Here is a 24,430-nt window from a genome sequence, read left to right on the forward strand (position 1 = left end):
GTGTTGGATTTTAATTCATAATAAAAAATAAAAAAATATTCTATCTTTACACACTGGCCTGGTTCATGGTCCATTGCGACACAGGGTGTACGTTAAGGGGGGTGGGAGGGGTGTGAGACCGGTTGGCTGCCTTCTCAAAGCTGAATTCAAATTCATAATTTTAAAAGCGTTTTAATTGTGCGCTGCATCCCTGCCAGTATAAAGAGAACTGGTCTGGAGTGTGACGCCCCTTTAAAATCCTTAACATTCTGTATCTTCAGTCAGGCATGGCCCCTGCTGGATCTAGTTTAGTCTTGTCTGCTCTTATTGGATTATTCTGTTGTGTTGCGTTGTCTTCTGATGTATATCTCTCCACTTCTGCAGTGGCTTTTTATCAGCCTTTAACCCACCGCCCACATGGGTGAGGGTCTTAGCAGGACTGATTCCTTTGGCTGTATGCAAAGGGATATCATTGTTCTGTTGTTTGTTCTCCTGAGTGGATTGTGGTTTCTGGGGAATCTCCTTTTGAACACACACATTATTCCGATTGGTTGTGAGCGGTGACCATTATTAAAAAGGGAAGGTCCTTTTTAGCTTTATTCCTCCCTTTTTGAATCAAGACATCAACCATGAGATCAAATTAGCACACCACTCTTCTTTTTTCTATCTGCGATACCACCTTCTCAATTTATTTATCAAAAACTGTGAATTATTCTAGAGTGTTACTTCTGCTGTTTGCACATAAACACTTTATACTGATACTGTAGTCCAAGACCCAGCATGCAAAAAGGACATGTTTAGGGATTCTCTGTGAGGAAGGAATATGCAAATCTTATGGTAATGTAATAGTTGTTGGAAGTTCTTAATATTAACTTATTGCAGAGCTCTTTCAAAACTGTTATGGAAAAGTGGTTAGAGAATCTTTCTTAAACAACCCGACTTGAAATGTGCATTTTGTTTACACATTTTTATTGTGTGTCCTGCGTTTCTGATAGATCTGCAAAATGACAACAAATCTAATTAATGTTAGTATCATTGGCTCAAGCTATTTTCACACCCACCTAAAGGATTGACTTGTTTCTTTCTGTGTCACATAATAATGGAGATACTTAAAAAGTAACATTTTAGTGTTTTATTGGACTGGAAATTGATGTAGTCTGCATTCGAAATGATGTGGCAGTGAACTCACAATCTTTGCATCTTGATTTTCCCGAATTCTCATGAAGCTCCATTTCCCTGTATAATCCGGAGACTTCTCTCCGTTGGCTGACATTCTTTTCACCATAACTAATCACAAGGTTAGTTGCTGATATACAGTAGACTAGTTTAATATACCTGCCTTTAGCTTTCTTCTCATTAGATCAAGCTCTCTCTAGGTATTGCCTTAAGCAATTGGTATAACATTAAATATCTCACAATGGGTTTTGATGCGCACGCACTATGTCTAAGTAGACCAATTAGGTATGACAAGATTCTCACTACACAAAGGATTCTGATCCATGATTATAAAAGCAATAAGTACTAGTTGCACGATAAAAAATGTTTTTCTACTAGATAGCTTTCCATGATGGCAAAAATATTGCTTTCATAAACATATTTGCATAAAAAACTATTGGATTTGAATATTATGTCAAAATACTCATGTAAATATGATTGTACATATCTTTTTTAGAAACTTGATCTGCCCCTGAGGAAGAGTGTTGAATCACTCGAAATGTGTTGGGCCTTCCACAGCTTCAACATTATGAATAAAATGAAGATTGGTTCTTGTGACCTTAATCTGATTGAAAGCCTATTTTTTTAACAATTTGTCTTTGCAAACCTAGTAAACTTGAATTCCTTTTGCATATAACATGTGTTTTACTGTTAAAAGCATTAATTAATTACTGGTCTGGAATTCCAGACACAAACAAGTGTGCAGGGGACGTGAGTTCCCAAGTTGGGAACTTAGCCGTTTTTCTCATTGTTCTACACAACCTAGGTGTCAAGGTTGTTTCTCTCTCCTCTGCACCTTAAAACTACTTACTCCTCTTTTCTTCACTTTCTTTAACATTTACCCTAGAAACTTACTTGTACTCTCCCGAATAGGGTGTGCCATTATGGTCCATTTCTCTTCTTATGACCCACAGAGGCCCAAATATGAAAGGACCCACATTCCTGTATCTGCCCATCTCAACTGGGCATCTTAGATCGACTAGTAACATTTTCTTACCCTCTACATTTAAAAGACTTAGAAAAGGGGGAGGAAACATTGTCAGTGTCCACCACAAAAATGTGGAAGGATCTTCACACCCTGTCTACCCACATAGGCTCCCTCTCCACGTCTCGCCTCCCATGCCCTGCCTTAAATTTAAACAGGCTTTACTCTAACTTACAGCTCTTCACACCCCCTTAGTGTCTTTCTCTTTACTGTTGTTGTTTGGATGTTGGGTTTATTTATATGATGTGACTTTAAAATAGGACTGCGCTACTGTGAACTGTGCCATTGTTGGAATTGCGCTTCCTTGCAACCCCATTGTTCCTCTGCTTCCGATCCTTTCAAATACCATTGTTGTAATTTGGCACATTATAAAGCACAAATAAATACAAGCAGACCACAAAACATAGACATGCAGCCCTGTTTTTATAATTTAAGGACCTCCCATATCATGTTCATCAAACTAAACTGGGCCACAGATGACTGACTCATAATCTTGGGACACAAACCATGATCTTCGGTCAATCTTGTTCATCATTTCTTACTTCGGTGTTTAGGTATTTGGTTTCATTTCAAACACTGCCCAGAATGGAATTTCCCTGTACCTTTAAGAAGTGAGTACATGATATGTTACTCTTAGGACATGGGGTCTGTGGCAACAAAGGTTTTTAGTGCATATTGTATTCTGGAACAGAAAAACACAGATTGCATATCTACTCTGTTCTCTAAATTATGGTCACTGCATCCTGCTCCAGATTGGTGGATCAACTCCAATAGGGAATATACAATCTAGGCTTTATTCCAAACAACATAACTTAGAGCACACTCTGTGTTCGAATTGTAATTTTGAATCTTTTCCAATGTCAAAACAGAACGACTTCATCTATAACAAGATGGCACCTAGCAAGTGTTTGTTCTTTTAAACATCATTCCTTGTATTTGCTAAAACAAACAATTAGTACATCATAATATCTTAAGGACATTATAATACATTTTAAGGACATAATGTAGTCATTATGAAGTCACGTTAATAGTCTGACTGAAGCAACTTTAAAGATATGCTGTGCATTTGCATTTCACTGCATTTGAAAGTGTCTGCAATGGTTCATTACAGGGAATTGCACATTGCATATAAAACTCCCTACAAGCCTTGTCCACCTTGTGCCTATTTTTCCAAATATGAAAATTGATAGGAACAAAGGATCTCCAGCTTTACAGGGATCCCACTTAGTCTTTGGTTGGTCATGGATCTTATTTTGTCTTCATTCGAATATATCTTCCATCAAAGCACTTGGTTTCCGCCCTCAATACTCTAAAACTTTCTGGACTGGAGAAGAGTTCCCAATGGTCTTGGTTTCTTCTACTGCTACCTGTCCGACAATGAGGGGACGTGTCAAGAGAAATTTCCTGATGACTTATGGTGGAAAAGGAGAAAGGCCTTAACATTTCATTTTCACCACCCTCCTGGAAAGGCTTACATTTTCGCTTGGTGATGCACATCATCCACTAGGTTTCCTCTGGGATTGACATACCCAATGTTGTTAATATGCTATTTAGAGAGACGTAAAACTATTGGCTATTGGCTAAGACATTTTATAATTTCCTTTCTTATTTTATCGTCTTTTAATATTTTTCATGCATCCCTCTTTTTACAATAAATATTGTTGCTTAATCTGTGGGAAGAATTCCTCTCAAGTCCCTGGATCTTCTTCTGTATTTCATTTCTGAATCACTGTATGTCATGCCTGCCAGCAGTGTCTTCTTTCAGACAGCAGTTTGCCCATAGAACAGCAGCCAGGCCATTCTATTCACGATACAGGCTTTCTGGGCTGTTTCCATGGAGACAGTGTTCGCTGGGATGCTGCTCTCACTGTTTGGTTGTGCTTCCCTAAGAGCTGCACATCACGCGACTCTTATCACGTGTCTGTGGGCGTGTTGTTTCCATACTTAAACTCGCTTTGGCAGGAGCCCATTGCTTATAATTATTGTAATATCCGTGAAGCTCTAGTTGCTCCTCGCCTCTAGCCGAGCAACGTTGTTCCTGCCTCAACTTCCAATAAACAGTGCGTCTCCCGCTTGCGACTTTCAGCTGGACCTGTTTCCATTCAACCTCACGGCTCCAGCATTTGGTACGATCTTCGTCCGCAGTACAGTTCCAGCGGCCCCAGGCAATTCTGCATAGCTTCCAATCATCAGTGTGTCTCCTGCCTGCGACTTTCAGCTGGACCTGTTTCCATTCAACCTCACGGCCCCAGTGTTTGGTACGACCTTCGCCCGCAGTACAGTTCCAGTGGCCCCAGGCAATTCTGCATTACCAGCCGCAAGGCAACCACGGCTACCATTGACATGGTTTCTTTGTATCAGCTGTACGCCATCCACACTGTCTGTTAGTTATGCTGCATTATTTAATCGCACAGCTCTGCTGCACCGCACGGTACCCGTGGTCACTATTACCGTAACATTCAATTGTCTGATACTTTCCTGGTAGTTTGTCTGTGCACTGGACTCATGGACGCTTTGCAATGACTTTGTGCACCTTCCCGACTCTAGTGCGTTCCTCGTGCCATTCAGGTTCTAGTCCCTAACTAACCTCCCTTCCTAATTCGTTATCTATGATTCTACCTGCTCATCAAGGTTCAGCTATTACCAGTATAAGGTAGGGGATACATCTACTTGGTTGTTCACAGGCTTTTGTGAAGGTTGGGGATTAGCTGGTTTAGTATTCTATACTGAATTCAGTCCTCCTCTTTTTAGGAAATTACCAGCCCAGCAAGAACGCACGGCACTACTACCTTGGTTTTCCCCGTAATGGGGAACGCTGCAGCCTTTCATCATCCTAGGGCACCGCAAGATCTTCCATCACATCAGGGCACAACAATCCCAACCTGGACAGAGTGACAGTCCAGATAAGTCACATTCTTCATTCATATTGTATCTGGTTGTATTCTGTGTGCCTAGTGTAACACTGTAGTTAATCATTTCCTATACAAATATCAGAATTGACATCTCTCATGGCTGAACAATTAGACCTAATAGTTTTGGTTCCCATGGCAATTTATCAACACACATATGCTAGTGATCAGGTGCTTTGGATCAATATCGTTCACTTCCTATATGTGGTTTAAGCATATTAAGACCAGGATGGCATCCTCTTCTCCATCAACATGAATGGAGAGGCATCCTTGTCTTTATTTTGCTTTCGTGAACTTCAGCAATACTAGTTGTCCTGTTCTCTGAACTCACCACTTGTTAAACTAAACCCTTATCAGAGGTCTTCCAATGTCTGGAAAATCAGAATATTCCAGTCGAAAGTTAATCCTGGAGATTTTACCAAATCTGGGATTTCAGAATATTGCCATTGAAGATGGAGGACACCTCATATTAGGATGGGAGATTTAATGTTTGGGTTGAAGATTCCTCACTATTATTTTGATTACGTTCTTCTATTAAGAATGTATTCAAAATACGTATATAAGGTATTTGTCAATGTCATTAATTGAACTGCAGGCCACCACCATGTTACACTGATTTGGGCTACATTTTGAAGTTAAGAATGTTTTTAGAATCTGTTTTACTGTCTTCCATTTAAGTGCATGCAATATAATTTTCTTTAAAGAAAAAAGTGGTGTATCTGCATTAATTAATTTCACTGTTTGATTATGTTTGTCACTGTAATAAATGGCTTTCGCTATAGGTCATTTATTATGCATATTATCATGTTTTGTTGTCTTTATTTTGCCCGCCACTTCTTCACACTTCATGTACTTTCCCTGTGGCCTATTTTTACTTTACTTTTTATCCATATACAAGCATGTTTTGTTGTCAATTTGCAATATTTCCCTCTAAATAAATTAAGCTTCCTCCATGGGTTGCCTATCCCGTCCTGCGATTCACCTTTTATTTCTTTACCTTCTTTGTCCTTGTTACACATGTTTCTTTCTTTCAAGAAACATTCTATGCAGGTGCCTCACTTTGGAGAGTATATGCAAGGGGCTGATTAAATTATCATCATCTGTACAATTAAGTCAGTGAGGTGCTTTACTTGTCGCTCTATGTTAAAACACTTTTCATTTTCCCTAGGTTGATAAAAGCTGGCCCCTATTCGCACCTACGTTCCAACCTAAGGGCCTTATGACCCAGTATTTTGGGAAAGTTGCTTTTTAAAGTGTAGGGTTTGAAACATTTAGCCTCTAATCATTTTGGAACTGAGATCCGTTCTCTTGACATCTAAGTGGATGAAGAGTTGAATGGTTCCTTGCCCAAGAAAATCTACTCTAGACTGAAACCCCAGGGAGCACTGGTACTGAACCTAAAATCTCCTCCCTTGAGGGAAACAAAATAATCAGCCACAGTAGGGCTGGAGTCTCCCGTAGGCAGGGCTAAGTTAAGTTCCCATTTGTGAGGAGTTTGTATTTTCTATCCCCAGAGAGGATATACTTGGTTGGTTCTGAATGGGGGTTTTCTATGTCTATTGGAAACAGAGGTGATTTCTTCTGACCCCCATTCTCTATGCCCAGCGAGGTGAAATGTTTACCTCAGATAGCTCAATGGCAGCTGGTGATGTCCCCTATTTAACACTCATAGGATTCTTTTTTGGTATTCACATGTTTATTAACTTTTACACTAACACAATAAAGTATACACATACATGGGCAGGCACGACAAAGCAACGGTCCAGTCATCATATCAACTCTAAGAACCTCCCCCAAATTCCCTCATATAGATATAACCTACTTACAACTTAGGCTAGGAACGTAGGAGCACATTTTAGACTATAGCTAATACAAACCATTATTTCATCACTAGGGCTGATATTTCCCGCCAGTGAATACATTTCATGGCTGTTCTATGAAACATACCTAAACAGCGTGGACTGTCCAATCCTGACCTACACCATGTGAATGATTTTGGGTAACACCATGACAAACCTATTGCACATTGTTTTTTGTATGCATACATCTTATACCCTACTAAAACGGACTACTCTGTGTTTAGATTGTAGATTACTGTATGGATGTACACAAAAGAAAAAAGCAGGATTGATTACTCCTGAGGAAGGAAGTTATCCCGAAATGCATAGAGCTGATTATCACATCTTGTTGATATTATGTTATCTTGTATATGAAATATATTCTTCTTTTATAGTTTGAATAAAATAGGTTTTCCTGACTGTGAACAATGCTCGTAATTCTGCCGACTGAATGGTAAATAATGTTTTCTGATGAATTCTGGCTCCTCTGGAGGACCATTTGCAATTTAATTGACTTATGCAGAAGGAATGACTGTCATACAGGACTAATAGGTGTGCGGGGGACACAAGTGTTCCACAGTTTGTGGTCACTTTTTGTTTGTCTTCATTGTGTTCAACCCAGTGCCAGGGTTGTGTTTTCCCTCGCACCCTCTACCTTTTTAAGTATTACTAATTATTGTTTCATTTTTGTTGAATTCAGGTGTGCTCCTTAACATTTGTTTTTTTTTTGTTGAGTCAGGACAGCAGGGACCTGCTCTCTCGAGATGCAAGACCTATTCCCCCACTGGAAACTCCAGGAAAGTCAGCCTAGCACAGGCTGCTTTGGAACCTGCTCCCTTTGCTGGAACTTTGATCCTATCATGTCTGCTCTCTCCAGTTACTCCTGTGTCCTCAGTCAGCTATGCTCCCTGTTGGATTGGGGTCGGTCTTGCCATGACTTATTGGGTGTGTATGTCGTTTTCATTTAAATTGATGTACATGTATGTTAGTAGATTTCATCTGCAATTGATGAATTTAATTTTCGTTCTTTTTTAAATCCTTTCTGAATGGTTAATTATTATTAATCTCTGTGGGTGGTCTGTGGCTTCTAGTGTGGCTCCCTTTGCACAAACCGTGTACTCTTATTGGTTTTTGGGTTTGGGGTTAGTTGCTGCTGTCATTCATGCAACAACCATAGACACATCCGTCTGCTTCAAATGCAAGGTGCCTCAGGGTTGCTTGGAACAGACCCAGTCCTCGGGACAGGCAGTATTTATTTCTCTCTCTCTCTCTCTCTCTCTCTCTCTCTCTCTCTCTCTCTCTCTCTCTCTCTCTCTCTCTCTCTCTCTCTCTCTCTCTCTCTCTCTCTCTCTCTCTCTCTCTCTCTCTCTCTCTCTCTCTCTCTCTCTCTCTCTCTCTCTCTCTCTCTCTCTCTCTCTCTCTCTCTCTCTCTCTCTCTCTCTCTCTCTCTCTCTCTCCTCTCTCTCCTCTCTCTCCTCTCTCTCCTCTCTCTCTCTCTCTCTCTCTCTCTCTCTCTCTCTCTCTCTCTCTCTCTCTCTCTCTCTCTCTCTCTCTCTCTCTCTCTCTCTCTCCTCTCTCTCTCGCTCTCTCCTTCCCCTGTCGGCAGTCTTTATAGTGAAAACCTTCTTCACTCAAACCATAAAACCCTTTGATCACTCCAAATGCAAAGATTATCCCAGTTGCTTACGAATGGCCCGCCTTAGGCCCCCGCTCAGCAGTCTCCCTCTCTCTCTCTTCCTCTGCCATACACATTTGCCTCCCTTTCAATGCAAAGAGTATTTTAATCGCCCACAATCAAGTTCCATATCAGGCAATCAATATCAGGTCCCTACTGCCAGCTGTCTCTCTTTCTCCGGATGTTTCCGCAGGACCCAGTGCTCCAGCCTGCCCACTTCCTCCTGTCTTCTCTAGAAGAACCATAGCTGTGGGCACAACTTCCTACACACCACTGGTCCTCGCCGCATGGTGTCCACCCTGTAACTGTCAGAGCTTCAGCTGCATATCTGACAGCAGGTAGGCTACTGTTAAGATGGATTTCTAAACTCTGACCTGGTGGGCAGAAGTTTAGGAGGCCACCCTAGAAGGGGCTTGATGCGATGAAGAATAAGTTCCTATTCCTAGAGGAGGGTCTACCCTTGCAGATAGAGCTACTTTTGGAGTTCCGGAATAGCTGGGGAGCGCAGGCTATCCCAGGCAAGGTGAGTATTTTTTTAGAGATTCTTGTACGTAAAAATAGATGGATGTGCCAGGGGGCCACTGTTAAGTTATGAAAGTACTCACCGACCCTCAACACAGTCCAGACCTAACTTTGGCAGTCTAACCCACTTTGCTCATTGGTGTTAACCCTGCAGTTTCAGGACACTGCGGCTCTCAGAGGCTGCAGGACAGGACGACCGTTTGTGGCGGGACAGTAGCCTTTACTCAGCTGTTGAAAGAAAGGAGGGTAGTTCTGATGCAGCACGTCTCAGGACATGGTAGGGCAGAGATGCAGGCACTTTCAGCGATGGTCACCACAGCGAGTTGACACAGGGGGCGCAAATGCTCGTGACATGGCGCACTCTCATAAATCGCCACTCCGAGGAGCTTGGACAATGAGTTTTGGCGGAAGAGGGCCGAGGACCACATGCTAGCCATTCCCAAAGTCTCGAGTCTCAACTCAGGACGGCACTGTTCCTGTGCGATACCCTGGGTTCGAGCTTGACAGTTCACTGAAAGGCCCAGGAGCACTTCAGAAGAGGCTCTTTGCGAGGATAAGTAGGAGGTGCCGAGAGTAGTTGTTCCCACTACTCCAAAGAGGTGAAGTGCCCTTGCAGGCCTTCTGGTCAGATAAAAAAGCAGAGGTCCGACAGGCCAACAGCGGGGTCAGGGTGTCAAACCTTCCTAGCATGACACTGGCGGTTCCTGTAATCTGCTCTCTCGTTAAGGATAATTGACTCCTTATGAAGTTCGGTGTGTACCTCAGTAGATCGACCTGGAATGGATGCAGAGACCCTTCTCTTATCCAAGATTCCTTTTGCACCCAAATCTCAGATAGTCAATGGAAGATCTGCTCTCTTACATGCATGCCAGGTGTGGGCCAATCATGGCCCACAGTGGTTCCAGTCATTCATGACTACCAGCCATACTGGCACCAGTAGTGTGGATTGGGATCAGACAGTCCCAACCATCTTCCTGGGCACTAGCCCACGTGAAATGCAGGAGCCCGCAAAAGATGCTGTTTTTGCGGGAGGCTGCCTGCCCAAATAAGGAATATCCGGGTCTCTAGACCTGGGGGAAGGCAAAGGGACAAAATGGCCAAAGGACCGAACAAAAGACTTTGTGGCACAGCCATTTTCGGCACTGGCCACCGTCTTGGGCCAAACGTAGTATGGTCTATAAAAATGATGTAAAAATATTTTAAAAGTAAACTGCTGCCACCAGTTCGACCTGGGCACACTTGTACAAACACCCAAACATTTTTAGATTTTGGCTAGGGCCATAAAACAAAAGGACCCCTATGCGCAGTACTGTAAGGCACATAGATAAAAAGTTACCAAGAAATGGCAACCTAGTCGAAGACTAAGGGAAACATAGTTTCCCAGTACTGACAGCCTGAAGGACGTGTCAGTTTCCCCATAACAAATGAGCAAAAGCACAGAGCAATGGAGCTGAAGGCTCTGCTCCACTGGAAAAGTCAGGTTAGGTAAGCCAAACAAAAGCAACAAGTTTGGGGGGTTCACAAATGGTGGGAAAATTGTGGTGTCCAGTCAAAGGATCGAAAACAAAAGGATCTAATACAATAGTTGAGAGTCGAAAGGACTGGGAAAAAAAGGTTGAATACCTTTTTTAAAATATATATATTTTTTTTGGTTTCCGTTTAGGAAAAAAAGTGTTTTTTATACCAAAAATGGGGGTTTTGGGGGTAACCCCCCCAAAAAATAAAAAAAAACGAAAGAAATTTGACTCTTTTTTCCGATCCTTTTGACTCGATCCTTTCATCTATAATCGAAAATTTCACCTAAGGGAAATCTTTCCTAACAGCTACATGATAATGTCATGGTAGTGGGAAACCAGCGGGATTGGCAGGCAGAGTGGGCAGGCAGTAAAGTTAAGTACGTTCCACTTCCCGACTCCACCTTCCAAATGATTGAAAATCTGGCACAGTGCAAAAGGAGGTGAAAAACTGGTATACATGTTTTACGCCAGGTTCACACCTGTTTTTGCACTTCGCCAGACTTCCAAAATGACCTCCTGGTTTTGAAATGTAATTTCAAATCTTTTCCAAATTTACAACAGAACGACTTTAACTATAACAAGATGGCACTTGGGCCTGCCGAGTATTTGTGCTTTTAATTAGCATAATTCCTTGCATGTGTTGAACGAATTAGTACATCATAGTTATTGTACATGTTTATATATTCCTAGCATTATGCAGGCCATGTGCATAGTTTGCTTTAAGCCTATGCTATGGGCTTCCAATTCACTTGCATTTAGAAAAGGCCTGCAATGATTTCATGTCTTGCATTGGTTGGTACATTACACCACTATAGGTCTGCCAGCATCAAGGAGCGTATGCAGGTCGGTGAATGAAGCCCATGCCAGGGGTATCCACACTACAGTCTGAACAGCAGAGTAGGGAAAGGGCAAAGTAGAAGAGCAAAGTAGGCAACTAAAAACAAACTGAACATTAATTATCGGTGAGGCATAGGATGGACGGGAAGATGGGGAAAGTGCTTGTTTAAGCTTAGATGTCTGCAGATTTAGATGTGCTGACTTGAGTTGAGTGGATCGAGTTGGTGTAAGCGAAAACTAGGGATCAAAATTAAAGGGAGTGACTATGGCTGGGTGATACTACTAGACTTAGTAGTATTAGCAGTAGTAGTAATACTGGTAGTAGTAGGAGTAATACTACATCTGGCACTACTACGACCAGGAATACCACTACAATTGTCTCAGGAAGGATAGCTCAGGGGCAACGTGCTCGTCTTGGAAGCAAGACGACGTGGAGCAACATGGGTTCTACCCCAGGTCCACGCTTAGAAACCTCTGGGTATTAAGTTTGTTATAAATAACTAATTACAATTATTACTAAAAATAGCAATACTGCTTACCATAATGACATTACTACTAGTAGTATCAATATTACACATACCACTGCAACCACTACTACTACCACTAGAAGACATATTACCACAGCTAGTACTTTAACTACTTGTAGTAGCAGTGATCGTGGTAGTAGCAGTAGTACTGTGAAAACAGAATCAAAATATCGAGACTGAGTACCCCAAAAGGAAATACACCGAACATGGGTTACAAAGGAACATACAAAGTACTTTATTTTATACTGAATCCAGTTACAAAAAACATAGCAAAATCAGATAGCTATCGGCCCTCAGTACAACACAACGAACTCCAGCGTGGTTCAGTGTGTTCAGGGAAAAAACCCTGTACATTAGAATGCATTCGCTTTTTATACATTTGGTGGGCACGATGTCCAGCCCCACTTCGGGTTAATATTCCTTTTAATACATCACCGATCTAGGGTTCGTGCCAAGTCTCAAACAACCGAATATAACTGGTTTGCCTCTAATACATGTATCAACAAGCCTATGCAATAACTGTGTATTCTAAGATTTTCCATGCAGGCCTTCTCAAACATGAATACAATGTAGTTAAACAAATGTTCTTCATTCAGTATTTGAATACATTGTCTCAACATATGCTCGTGGATTAGTTTCATTGCACGAGTAATCCTTCTACACATAGGTCAACGAAGGACAAGGTCTCAGTTCACGACCTCAACAAGTGGCCTGCAGGCAAGTTACACATTAGCTATGTAGAAAGGTCAAGACGGCCATGTTGTATTCTGGAATGACATCGTCCACCATTTTAACTCACAGGGTGACTTTTACAAAGCGAAGCCTAAAATGGCGGTTTGACCTAAAATGGCGGCTTACATGGATGTAAGGTCAGGACCTTGCAACACGGATTTCTTTCACAAGCGACTTTCGAGCAGCTTGGCGTAGGCCAATATTAATATATTTATTACAATAGGAGACACGATATACTTTCTCTTTCGGCAAACTATCCTTTTGACCTATGCCAAGTGCTAAAAACTACTTTGGATCTCCTTGCAAATAACTCCATGCATCATCGTCCATGCACCCTTAATCACTATCGGAAATATCTATTGCCATTAGGTAATTTGCTACAATATCTTTCAACACATATTCTTTGGAAGTTTTATCCGGGGCATACACTTTATGTCCTATCGAACCTATCGCTTGTGCGCAATATCCCCCTAGCATCGAACACATACCAGGTAGACACTGAATACAGCAACAAAGAAACAACAGGATTCCCAAAATAATTAGTAAGACCGAAAGTACCTTCCAACCCCAAGTTCGCAACAAGTCCCAGAACCAAGCGCTTAGATCCCAATTTCCCTCGGGAACATGCACTTCGGAACTAAGGACGTGCAGATTCTGTATTGCCTTGAAGATAGTTGGGGAGGAATCTGGCCCGAAAACACAGCAAGCTGACCACACTAATTTGCACACTCCACCACGCTCAGCTAGAATGACATCTAATGCCATTCGGTTTTGAAGTGCTACTAATCTTATCGCCTTTTGTTCCAACGTCATATTATAGAGTATGTCCGTGGTCCGGTTGATGGTTCTCTCCAGTACTCTCGATAGTTTTCTGATATCTTCCGAATTCGCTATCTGCCCCCAAAATGGCACAACTGATTTAGCTATATCTCCCAAGATTTGTGCTGGGGTGTCACCATTCTCGTCCCGTCGTGGATGAGCCTTCAAAACTTCTTTTGTACTAGCTATAAACACCCCAGGTAACAGGATCCCTAAATAACAGGTTCCCTGCCAATCCCTGGGCATCCATGGGAATGCTACATTACCGCAGACAAAGTAGACAGGTTCGCCTACATACAAAGGTCTGTTTTCCCCAGTCAAATTTGCAACATTGGCACAACCTAGAAAATTTCCCATTGACTGAGTTCCATTTCTCTGTATGCAAAAAGAAACTGAATCGGGGCTATGGTTAACAGTGTAAGATGGAGGCATGGCATCCTTATTGCCTATTGGAGCCATTTTAAAGGAAATCAAGGATTGGAAAGGACAAAACAGTTTATCAGAAGGCCTAATAGAAGCAACAGTCGGTTTACTCCTATTTGCAAAAAGCGAGCATCCCAAGGGAGTCAAAACACGTTTCTCAAAACTATTCAAATTGGTGCCATCAAAGTTCCCTGAGATGCTATCATTCCATCGGCCAAAGAACAGTGCTCTAAGAGAAGCATAGCAAGCAGTTGTCAACGGTAAAGGATGAATATACCAACCTAGTCCCTTATCCCCGTGTTGCGGTAAATGTGAGCAGACCCAACAGTTAGATTTATTAAAAATGGCATGTGTAGCATTCATGATAAGCAGTAAAGTGTTATTGTGGTCCCTTTGTCTGTGCTGAGAATCCCTAGGGGATAGAGAATGCAAATGTACAAAGGGAGTAGGAACAATGGGTGCACTTTCAGTAGGCAACAAAAGTTCTAAAGAATGAGTTTCCTCGAGGTACCACAATCCTAAGGCAGCGACTATTAAAATCCCAAATATCATTATAAAAATACAGCAATACATTTTCGGGTCCCAGGCATTTTGTCCATTGTCCCGGTTGGTCACCCCCTTATTTACAAGTCCCATACGAACAGTAGCGGTGGTAGTCTTCAAACGGATACTCCAAAGTTTGTTGCTGGCGACCTCCCGGTCGAGCAACTTCTTAGTCCTTCCACAACCCTAGCCAACAGAATCCCCTTTCTCAAATTTGGGCAAAAAGCAAGCCCTCAATGTCTCTTTTCCTTCTCCAAATGCACAGCCGAACCGTGTCGTAAGTCTATCAGATGCACAGCAAAACCGTGCCGTAAGTCTATCAAATGCACAGCAAAACCATGCCGTAAGTCTATCTTCATGGTCGTAGATTATATCGTACTTTTCCCAGTACTGATTGATCCGGAAACAAGATGTTGTCACTTCCTGCTGGAAGCAACGCGTCAGAAGCAAGTGAAGGTACTGAATTCAAAATAGCAGTTTCCGGATGCGAAATTTGTGGAGAGTGTGGAGACGAAATGGCAGCTTCCCCAAGCCTCACGGGCTCAGAGAAATTCTCCGACACACTCTCAGTGACACTTACTGCTTTTGGATCATTGGTTGCAGTGTCAGCGAGGGGGTCTGTTTCTTCTGTAACGTGTGGCACATGGTGAGGAAGTTTCTTGATGCGGGACGTGTGTATCCAGTTCTTTCTCCCAGCGACCCCCACCGCTGTCTGTGTGACCAACAGGACTTGGACTGGCCCACACCAGCGAGTTGCAAGGCAAGAGGAGCATTCAAACAATTTGACGAGCACCCAACTTCCAGGCCGTATGCTGTGGCCCGGGCCCTCGTATCGCACAGGTAAAGCTTCTCGTACCTGGCGATAAATCAAATACAGGTTTTTAGTCGATTGGCTACAATAATCTGAACGTAGTACATTTTCGACATTTCTTAATGAGTTACATTTAGGAAGGTTCCAAATATTGGCAGGTCTCCCCATTACCACCTCAAATGGAGAGAGCCCTAGTATTAGTTTGAGGGGTTGTGCGCATGGATAACAACACGATCTGTAAGGCATCCGGCCATTTTAGTTTGGTGCTGGCACACGTCTTAGCGAGTTTGTTCTTGATCATACCGTTGTGTCTTTCTACTAGTCCGGCGCTCTGAGCATGTCTGGCCGAATTGAACCGTTTGTCAATTCCTAATGCTGTACATATCTGCAGAATTACAGCGGCGACAAAATTTGGACCATTGTCCGACCAGATAACTTTTGGCAAACCGGACCGCGGGAAATATTCTTTTAACATGGTTTTTGCAGTAGTCATAGCTGCAGCATCTTTAACAGGGAAAGCCTCAACCCATTTACTAAAAGCACAGATAACCACCAGTACATATTTCTTATTATCGCATCGTTCCATTTCAATGAAATCAAAATGGATCACTTCAAAGGGGACAGAGGGTGGCCCAAAACTACCCCTCAGAGTTACTGTCCCCTTTCCCACATTGTGTTCTAAGCAAATCATACACTCCCAGACGTAGCGCTGGGCAATTTTCAAAATTTTGTCATTTACCCAAACTTTCTCTAACATTTTTGTCATTTTCTGGGCACATACATGCGTAGGACCATGGGCCATGATGACCATCATCATGACTTACGCGTCAGGAAGTAGCCATTTCCCTTCTACTATGTCCACCCACACCCGTCATCATCAGGTTTCCCCAAGCCTTCAGCCCACCTTTTGGATTCTTCTAACATGGCATCAGCTTGGATATCCCGTACAGACCCAACACCCTCATCTATTGCATAAGCATCTACAGATTCCTTGAAAAATACATCTCCGTAATTAGATCAGTAGCAGTTTGCCTAGCTATCTGATCAGCAAAAGCATTCCCTTTCCCTATATCATCTGTAATCTTTCGATTTGCTGCACATTTCATAACTGCTGAGTAGGGAGCGCAAGCGCTGAGAGTAGTTGTACTATTAGGGAGCCTTGTTGAATTTTGGTGCCATGGAAGTTAGGAACCCTCTCTCTGACCAAAGTCTCCCAAAATTGTGGACCACCCCAAAGGCATACTGAATATCAGTATATATATTTACTGCAAGCCCTTCGGAAAGTTCACAAGCTCGGGTCAATGCTATAATCTCTGCGGCCTGTGCAGAATTATGCGTGATTCTCTTAGTTTCCACAACCGTGCTCAATGTAGTGATCGCATAAGCAGCTGTGGATGTACCATCTGGAAGTTTGAAGCAGGAGCCGTCACAAAACAGCTCTCCTTGCGGATTATCCAAGGGAGTATCCTTCGAATCAATTCTACCCTTTGTCTCTTGTTCGGTCGTATACAAACAATCATGTGGCACTTCATCGCCGCAAGTAGTATCTTGCGGGAAAGGTAGGAGTTCAGCCGAATTAAGAACACAGCACCTCTTAATTTCAATGTGAGGAGCAAACTCTTGTCAACCGTGCAGAAGTGAGGTGTTGCGTTTGAGTTCGGTTCAGTAGAACATCTACAGAGTGAGGCACCATCAGGGTTAGATCATGGCCTAGGACCATACACTCACTCTGTTTTACAGACGTGGCAGCAGCAGCGACAGCTCGCAAACATCTTGGCCAAGCGCATGCTACAGGATCAAGGGCGGAAGAAAAGTAACCGCACAGCCTATTCTTCCCTCCATGTTCCTGCGTTAATACAGCCAAAGCACATCCATCACATTCATGCACAAACAACACAAAGTCCTTTTCATAATTTGGTGTGCCCAAAACTGGTGCAGAGCATAATGCAGTCTTAAGCAAGTCACGCGACTGCCGGTGTACCGCGTTCCATGGCAATGGCGAAGAAATGCCCTTCTTCGTCAAAGCCAACATCGGTTTGATCACTAGTGAAAAATTCTGGATCCACAACCTACAGTAAGAAGCCATACCTATCAAGGCCCTAACTTCCTTCTGTGTATTTGGGACAGACATGGCAGAAATGTGTTTTATTCTTTCAGGTGTCAATCTTCTTCCCTCCTTTGACAGGAGTTAGCCTAAATAGGCGACCTCCTGACAACAATATTGAAATTTTTTAAGCGAAGCTTTGTGACCATGCTTAGCTAGATGAATAAGTAATGACACAGTGCCCTCCTTACAGGCACTCTCAGAGTCAGCAGCTAGAAGCAAATCATCAACGTACTGAAGCAAAGTACAGGTAGAGGGCAATTCAAGGGTATCAAGCTGTTCTTTCAAAGCCCTACTGTAAATGCTAGGACTCTCTGTGTACCCTTGAGGTGCACGAGTAAATGTGAACGAGCGTCCCCCTAAGGTGAACGCAAACAAATATCTACTATCCTTGTGTATGGGAATACTAAAGAAAGCATTCTTCAGGTCCACAACACTAAAGTAAGTAGCTGTAGCTGGAATCATGGTTAGGATTGTCGTTACATCAGGCACAATTGGAAATTGTGGTGCCACAACTTTATTAATGGCACGTAAATCAATTATGAAACGGAATGGAATTGCATTATTGCCTTTCTTGTACACGGGTAAAATCGGACTGTTACACAAACTTCCTGAAATTTCTTCAATCACCCCACGATGCACAAAATCGGAAACAATACATTTCAAAGCTTGCTCACCCTCAACTGAAATCTTATACTGGGGAATGCGTGGCAGCTCAATTCCATGTTTGAAAACTATCTTGACAGGCTCAATCTGTAAAACATCGACATCATTGTCGTCGACAGCCCACAAGCTCTCTGGTACATTAATGAATTCTGGAGACAAAGGTCTAGTCAAGAATTGCGAGGCAGAACATTTCTGTGGTGAAATCGTCAAGCGTACTCCATCAGAAGAACAATAAATCACTGCATTTAATTCTTTTATCAGATTCAACGCCAGCGAGTTATCTCTGCAATCCGAAGTCAACAGAAATGGACAATGGTCCGTAAAGGGACCCAAAGAAATAGGTACCGGCATAGAAACCGGACAAACAACTGGTGTACCAGAAAACCCTAAAGAAACATTGGTTTGCCCTGACAGTGGAATGTTTGGAACCCATGAATGATCAAAGGAACACTTCTGTGCTCCAGTGTCTATCAAAAACTGATGTTTCCTATTTCCCACCACCAACCACCATTTCAACGTAAGGACCTTTCTGATTGACGGGAATAGGTGTAGGTTCCAAACCCTGCTTCGGCCAATCCTAACGAAACAGAATATCATCAAAAGAAAGCTCTTCAGATAAATATGCAGCGGAAGGATGATCAAATATGTTCCTGGTGTCCACACTCGGAGCCTGATTGTCCTGCGAGAAAGGTTGCTGAGGGTCCTATGTAAACGGACCTCTACCAGGGCCCCCTACACCCAGGCAACCTCTGGATCGCCTACCCATATTACCAAATGTATTATTTGACCTTTGTTGAAGGACGGGGCATTGTGCTTGCCAATGACCCTCTCAACGACAATAAGTGCACTGGTTAATGTTCACAGGACCCAAGGGCACATTCCCCTTCAGGAAATACTGACCTCTGACCTGAGAACTACTCCGTCTGGGGCCCCTAACAATTTGCTACAATAGCACTTTAGTTTTTAAATGCTTTTCCGTTTTTCAATCCTATCTTTTTCATTATTGACACGGTTCTCGTAGTACTGAGCCATGTGCAGTACTTCTGATTGAGACTTCGCTTGCCAAGCGCTCTCAGAAGACATAATTTGTGACTGGATGTCAGGTAGCAATCCACATACAAATTTGTCCACAAATAATCTTTTCCCAGACTCTGTGCGTAAGTCTTGTCCCCTGAAATCCGAGAATACCTGTTCGAACCGATTAAAGAACTCGGTAGCACCCTCAGACTTTCCCTGGACACAGGCCATAGGCTTGTCCCAAATAATTCTCTTTTCAGGGATTATGGTTTTTAATTTAGCAACAATTCTGTCAGGCAAAGTTATTACCACCTGAGGTGGTCTTTCAGCAGCTGGCCTTTCCCCATCAAGTCTAGTTATATTCACCCATGTATCTCCCAACCCGGGTACTTCGTCAATAGTTCTAACTTGCTTCCATAAATCTACGGGCAGGAGTACAGGAAACAACAAATCAATGTCGCCAGGGTGAACACTGAGGACTGCAAAACGGACTCTATCTCTTTATAGAACCCTGTCAGATTTTTCCTAATATCAGGAATAGATTGCCTAATAGTATTCAATTCCTGTCTTGAGAACGGGACGTGAACGAACTGCGATACATAATGCGCAGGAATGTCCACAGTGACTATATTCTGTGCAACATCGGCCGCAATCTCAACCTTCGGGACAAATGTCAGAGGAACCTCTCTCATAGGCAACTGAGAAGTAGGTGACTCCAAACGCTTACTAAGCAACAGAGCCAAGTTGAGCGCTAAAGCAGTCGAAGAAGTGTCAAGTTAAAAAGCTCTCTTATAAATATTCAATAACTCTGTGGGACAACTAATCTTCCTTCTTACACACTCATCCTGCAGGTACTCTACCATTACCTGTATCACTTTCCTCTGCATTTCTAGTGTAGATTGACTTATGTGTCATATACCTCAACTGGAGTTATCGACATGTCTGAAATCCATCTAATCGCGTCTTTCTTACAAATTCGCGTTTCCTCAGATATCGGTTTACGACACAGAAGGAACCGTTTCTGTACACACATATGTTCCTCCTCGTCATCCTCATCCTGTAACTTCTCTAACTCCTTTCTATACCCAAACAACCTCTTGACATGCTCATTTACCTTCTCCACAGTGTCTCTAGAAAGCGCTAGAGTATTTAGATCCCTTAACCCTTGCGGAAGATCCGCATTATTTAATCTTCCACACATTATACATAACTGAATCCCTAAACCTTCAATAAAACATTTTTCTCAGGAAAATTATCCATATTACAAAGTGTGGCAAAAACGCTAGCTTGATCATCCTTCTCCATACAATGCTTAGCCCATGCAAATAACTCATGTTTCTTCTCCGGCGGTACGGTATTGCGAGTGACAACCTTTGTTTCTGTACCTCGATCGATTACAAGCGGCTCAGGACCCCTTGGAAGAGAGGGAGCAGGCATATTTGATGGAGGTACTATAACTGGTGCGATAAAAAGAGGTGGGGAGCTGGAGGAAGGGGAACATTAGGCGGAGCAAGAACAACGGGAACAACAACAGGTGGAGCAGGAATAACAGGAAGGAGAGGCAAAGCAGCAGGAAGAGGAACATATGGAGGTGGCGTAGAGGCACCAGGCCTTCGTTCATTTAATATTTTGTCAATAAACTCATCCGAAATATGAAAATCTTTAGAAGGATAGATTTTCTGAATACCGAGTGAGAAAGCCCTATCCATATTTTTAGTCGCCTCAGACTGTTTGTCCTGCTCATATAACGATGCTTTTTCAGCATTCGTTTTATGATGGTGTGCATGTTTCTCTGTACTTTTGAGTTGTTGCAATGCTTCTTTTTTCCAATTCTGTAAAACATCAAATGCTGCAGGTCTAGCCTTTTTCTTTAATAGAATTGACTCTAAATCCTCAATACGAGGGATTTCAAAACTACCATTGATTGGCCACTGAAGTTCGGAGGCATGTCTGGTTTGTCTGTGCCAAATGTCATTAAATATTATATTTCCAATGTCATGCTTACAGTACATAGTACATGCCGGCGACCCCTCCTGTGTTGTGGGATGGCTAAATTCCAAAGATTGTCTATCACTGCGGAATAATGCCCTAAAGCAGGTTTTAGCAATTCCCCAGGCATATCTCAAATTCTTGGTGTTACCTGGTCAATAATTGTGTCTTCAGATACAATGCGCCAAAATTCAAATTGTCAGGGTTAAATTAAGAATCGGGTCACGACTCACCTGACCAAACCTAAGGAGGTCCGATCGGATTTCTAAGAATCTTACCTAACTAATCTTACCTCGTCTATGGTGATTTCGGCAAATCTGCCCGCATCGATAAGTGGACCCTCGTCAAGATGCCGTCTCGGATCACACGCTTATCGTCCAAGGATCGGGTCGTGCAGCGCTGCTGAGGTGTCGCGTCTCGTTCAGGGGGCCCCTTATGTCACACCGTCCGATCCCGGTCCGATAGCCTGCATCAACCTTCAACAATCCGGCATCAATCTTGAGGGTCCCTAATCGGGCGCCAACTGTGAAAACAGAATCAAAATATCGAGGATGAGTACCCCAAAAGTAAATACACCGAACACGGGTTACAAAGGAACATACAAAGTACTTTATTTTATACTGAATCCAGTTACAAAAAACATTGCAAAATCAGATAGCTATCGGCCCTCAGTACAACACAACGAACTCCAGCGTGGTTCAGTGTGTTCAGTGAGAGACCCTGTGCATTAGAATGTATTCGCTTTTTATACATTTGGTGGGCACGATGTCCAGCCCCACTTCGGGATAATATTCCTTTTAATACATCACCGATCTAGGGTTCGTGCCAAGTCTCAAACAACCGCATATAACTGGTTTGCCTTTAATACGTGTATCAACAAGCCTATGCAATAACTGTGTATTCTAAGATTTTCCATGCAGGCCTTCTCAAACATTAATACAATGTAGTTAAACAAATGTTCTTCGTTCAGTATTTGAATACATTGTCTCATCATATGCTTGTGGATTAGTTTCATTGCACGAGTAATCCTTCTACACATAGGTCAACGAAGGACAAGGTCTCAGTTCACAACCTCAACAAGTGGCCTGCAAGCAAGTTACACATTAGCTATGTACAGAGGTCAAGACGGCCATTTTGTATTCTGGAATGACATCGTCCACCATTTCAACTCACATGGTGACTTTTACAAAGCGAAGCCTAAAATGACGGTTTGACCTAAAATGGCGGCTTACATGGATTTAAGGTCAGGACCTTGCAACACGGATTTCTTTCGCAAGCGACTTTCGAGCAGCTTGGCGTAGGCCAATATTAATATATTTATTACAATAGGAGACACAATATACTTTCTCTTTCGGCAGTACAGGTACTCAAAATATTACACAACCACATGGGAATCAGCGATAACATCCTATGCCGATTCACCTCCTTTCAAGCCAAGAACCTCACTAGTTGGTCCAGATGGATATCTCCACCTGATCAGTTCTACCCATCACCTTTAGAGTGCCAGAGGGATAAGTGCTCTCGCGCATGATCTTCTCCCTCTTCCTGAAGCCCCTTTAATCAGTATCAGGTAATATTATCCCCACCAATAATATCGCCATATATATCGTTGTGGGGTAAGGCCATAGGCGATATTACTGATGGGGATAATTTATGGCGTAAATAGGGCCAGGATTAGCGGTGGGCACCCCCACTCCCTTTTAAAAAATATGGGGGTTGCGGTGGTGTCCCCCGCAGGTTCCATGGCTTAACATCACCGCAAAAATATGGCGATATTTTTGTATGGCGATATTTTTGCAGGGATATTAACACATGGAACCCTTTAGTCCCTTTAGTCCCTCTCAGCAGCCGCAACACCCACATCCTACGATAGGCAGATGATGCACAGCTCCACCAGAAAATACAATTCATCAAAGACATCCAGTATCTAAAGTCCTGTATTGTCCCAATCTAGACCTGAGTGTCCACTGCCCACCTCAAACTGAACACCACCAAGACTAAATTCCCACCCAGCACCATCAACACTGAATAACTCCCGTTATCCAGACCATTTGCCAAGTCATTAGGATTCCACATAAACAGCTATTCTCAAAAAACAGATAGCTAAGAAAACTCAACAGCATGATGCCAGCTATCCCTCCTATGGACAATCAAGCCCTTCCTACAAGATACCAGTGTCAGATCCACCATAAAGGCCTGTTCCTATCTCAGCTGAATGGAGGAAATACGTTGCTCACTGGCCTACCCACCACAACTCTAGCAGAAAAGTGTCCTGTATGGTGCAGCCCGCTTCATCAAAGGTGTCTATAAATACATCCATATAACTCCCACACTCAAGCTTCACTACTCATTCAAGCATGCATCACCATCTATACCAGCTGCATGCAAGACCAAACCGTCACAAGGCATGTACCCACTTACCTAGCAGGCAGAGTCACCATCTCTGGCAGCACATCACCAGAAGTCATGACCTGGCCAGACTAGAGCAGAAGAAACACAAACAAGGAAGAACCAGCAAACAAGCATTCTCAGTCTATGCTCTGTCAAAGGGTTCCAACTGGGATGAAGAAGGATGCCAGGAAAGAGTGTCAGGTTCCCTATCTTTTATTATGGATTTTATACATACAAGGTTGGCCTGTCAAAATAGCACTCACCGTCGTCCCCAAAGTAAATAATAAATGCCAGGATGGTTCTCTCCAATGTGATATGGTCCTGCTCTCTCTGATCTTCCTTCTTCCAATGTCCCTTTCACAGGCTGGAGGTTCCTGGGCCTTCTCAGCCTCTTAAAACAAGTGTTGCAGTCTGTTTCTTTTGCCTCAGCCATTGATGGCATTGTACTCTTCAGGGAGACCTGAACCATTCTTCTTAATTTAAACTAGTTGCATGGTTTACATGGTCTCATAACCCAAGACTCACTATGGTGTTTGGTCTTCTGAATAGATGGGTCAGTGGACAGAGTCTGTAGGGAGAGTTAGAGTGGGGTCACTTGGATGAGGTTTTGCCTGATTTTATGCCTGAGGGTGGATGCTGCATGGTGCTTTTTTAAAACCACAGGTCGCGCACCTCGCCACGTCACGGGAACCACCAGAGATTCCTGGATGACATAAAAGAGGTTCTTTCCCTCTGTCCACCGTTCTTGCAATGGTCTATATCTGCCAAGGGCCCTAGGAAATTCTAAATGCATTCAGCCCAGTGGGAAGCACGTTTGCTTGTTTACTAGATATTTAGTACTTTTCCCCTGTATTTCTCTATCCTGAATTAGGTACAAGGTGGATCTGATGAAGACCTCATGTAACCAAAACTACTTTGTACCTTATTGTCT

The 24,430-nt window shown here is 42.9% G+C and overlaps 1 long non-coding RNA gene across 1 annotated transcript in view; it reads left to right on the forward strand.

The window, feature by feature from the left end:
• LOC138498556 (uncharacterized) overlaps positions 1 to 24,430 on the forward strand; it is a 293,073-nt gene that overhangs the window by 228,390 nt on the left and 40,253 nt on the right. Inside the window, exon 4 of the long non-coding RNA XR_011278743.1 lies at positions 7,666 to 7,871. This is a non-coding gene — a long non-coding RNA (uncharacterized lncRNA). The remainder of the gene's footprint in view (positions 1 to 7,665; positions 7,872 to 24,430) is intronic.

Source organism: Ambystoma mexicanum, chromosome 5q (assembly GCF_040938575.1).
Source record: "Ambystoma mexicanum isolate Mex_15411 chromosome 5q, UKY_AmexF1_1, whole genome shotgun sequence".
In the NCBI taxonomy this organism is placed as follows: Eukaryota; Metazoa; Chordata; class Amphibia; order Caudata; family Ambystomatidae; genus Ambystoma; species Ambystoma mexicanum.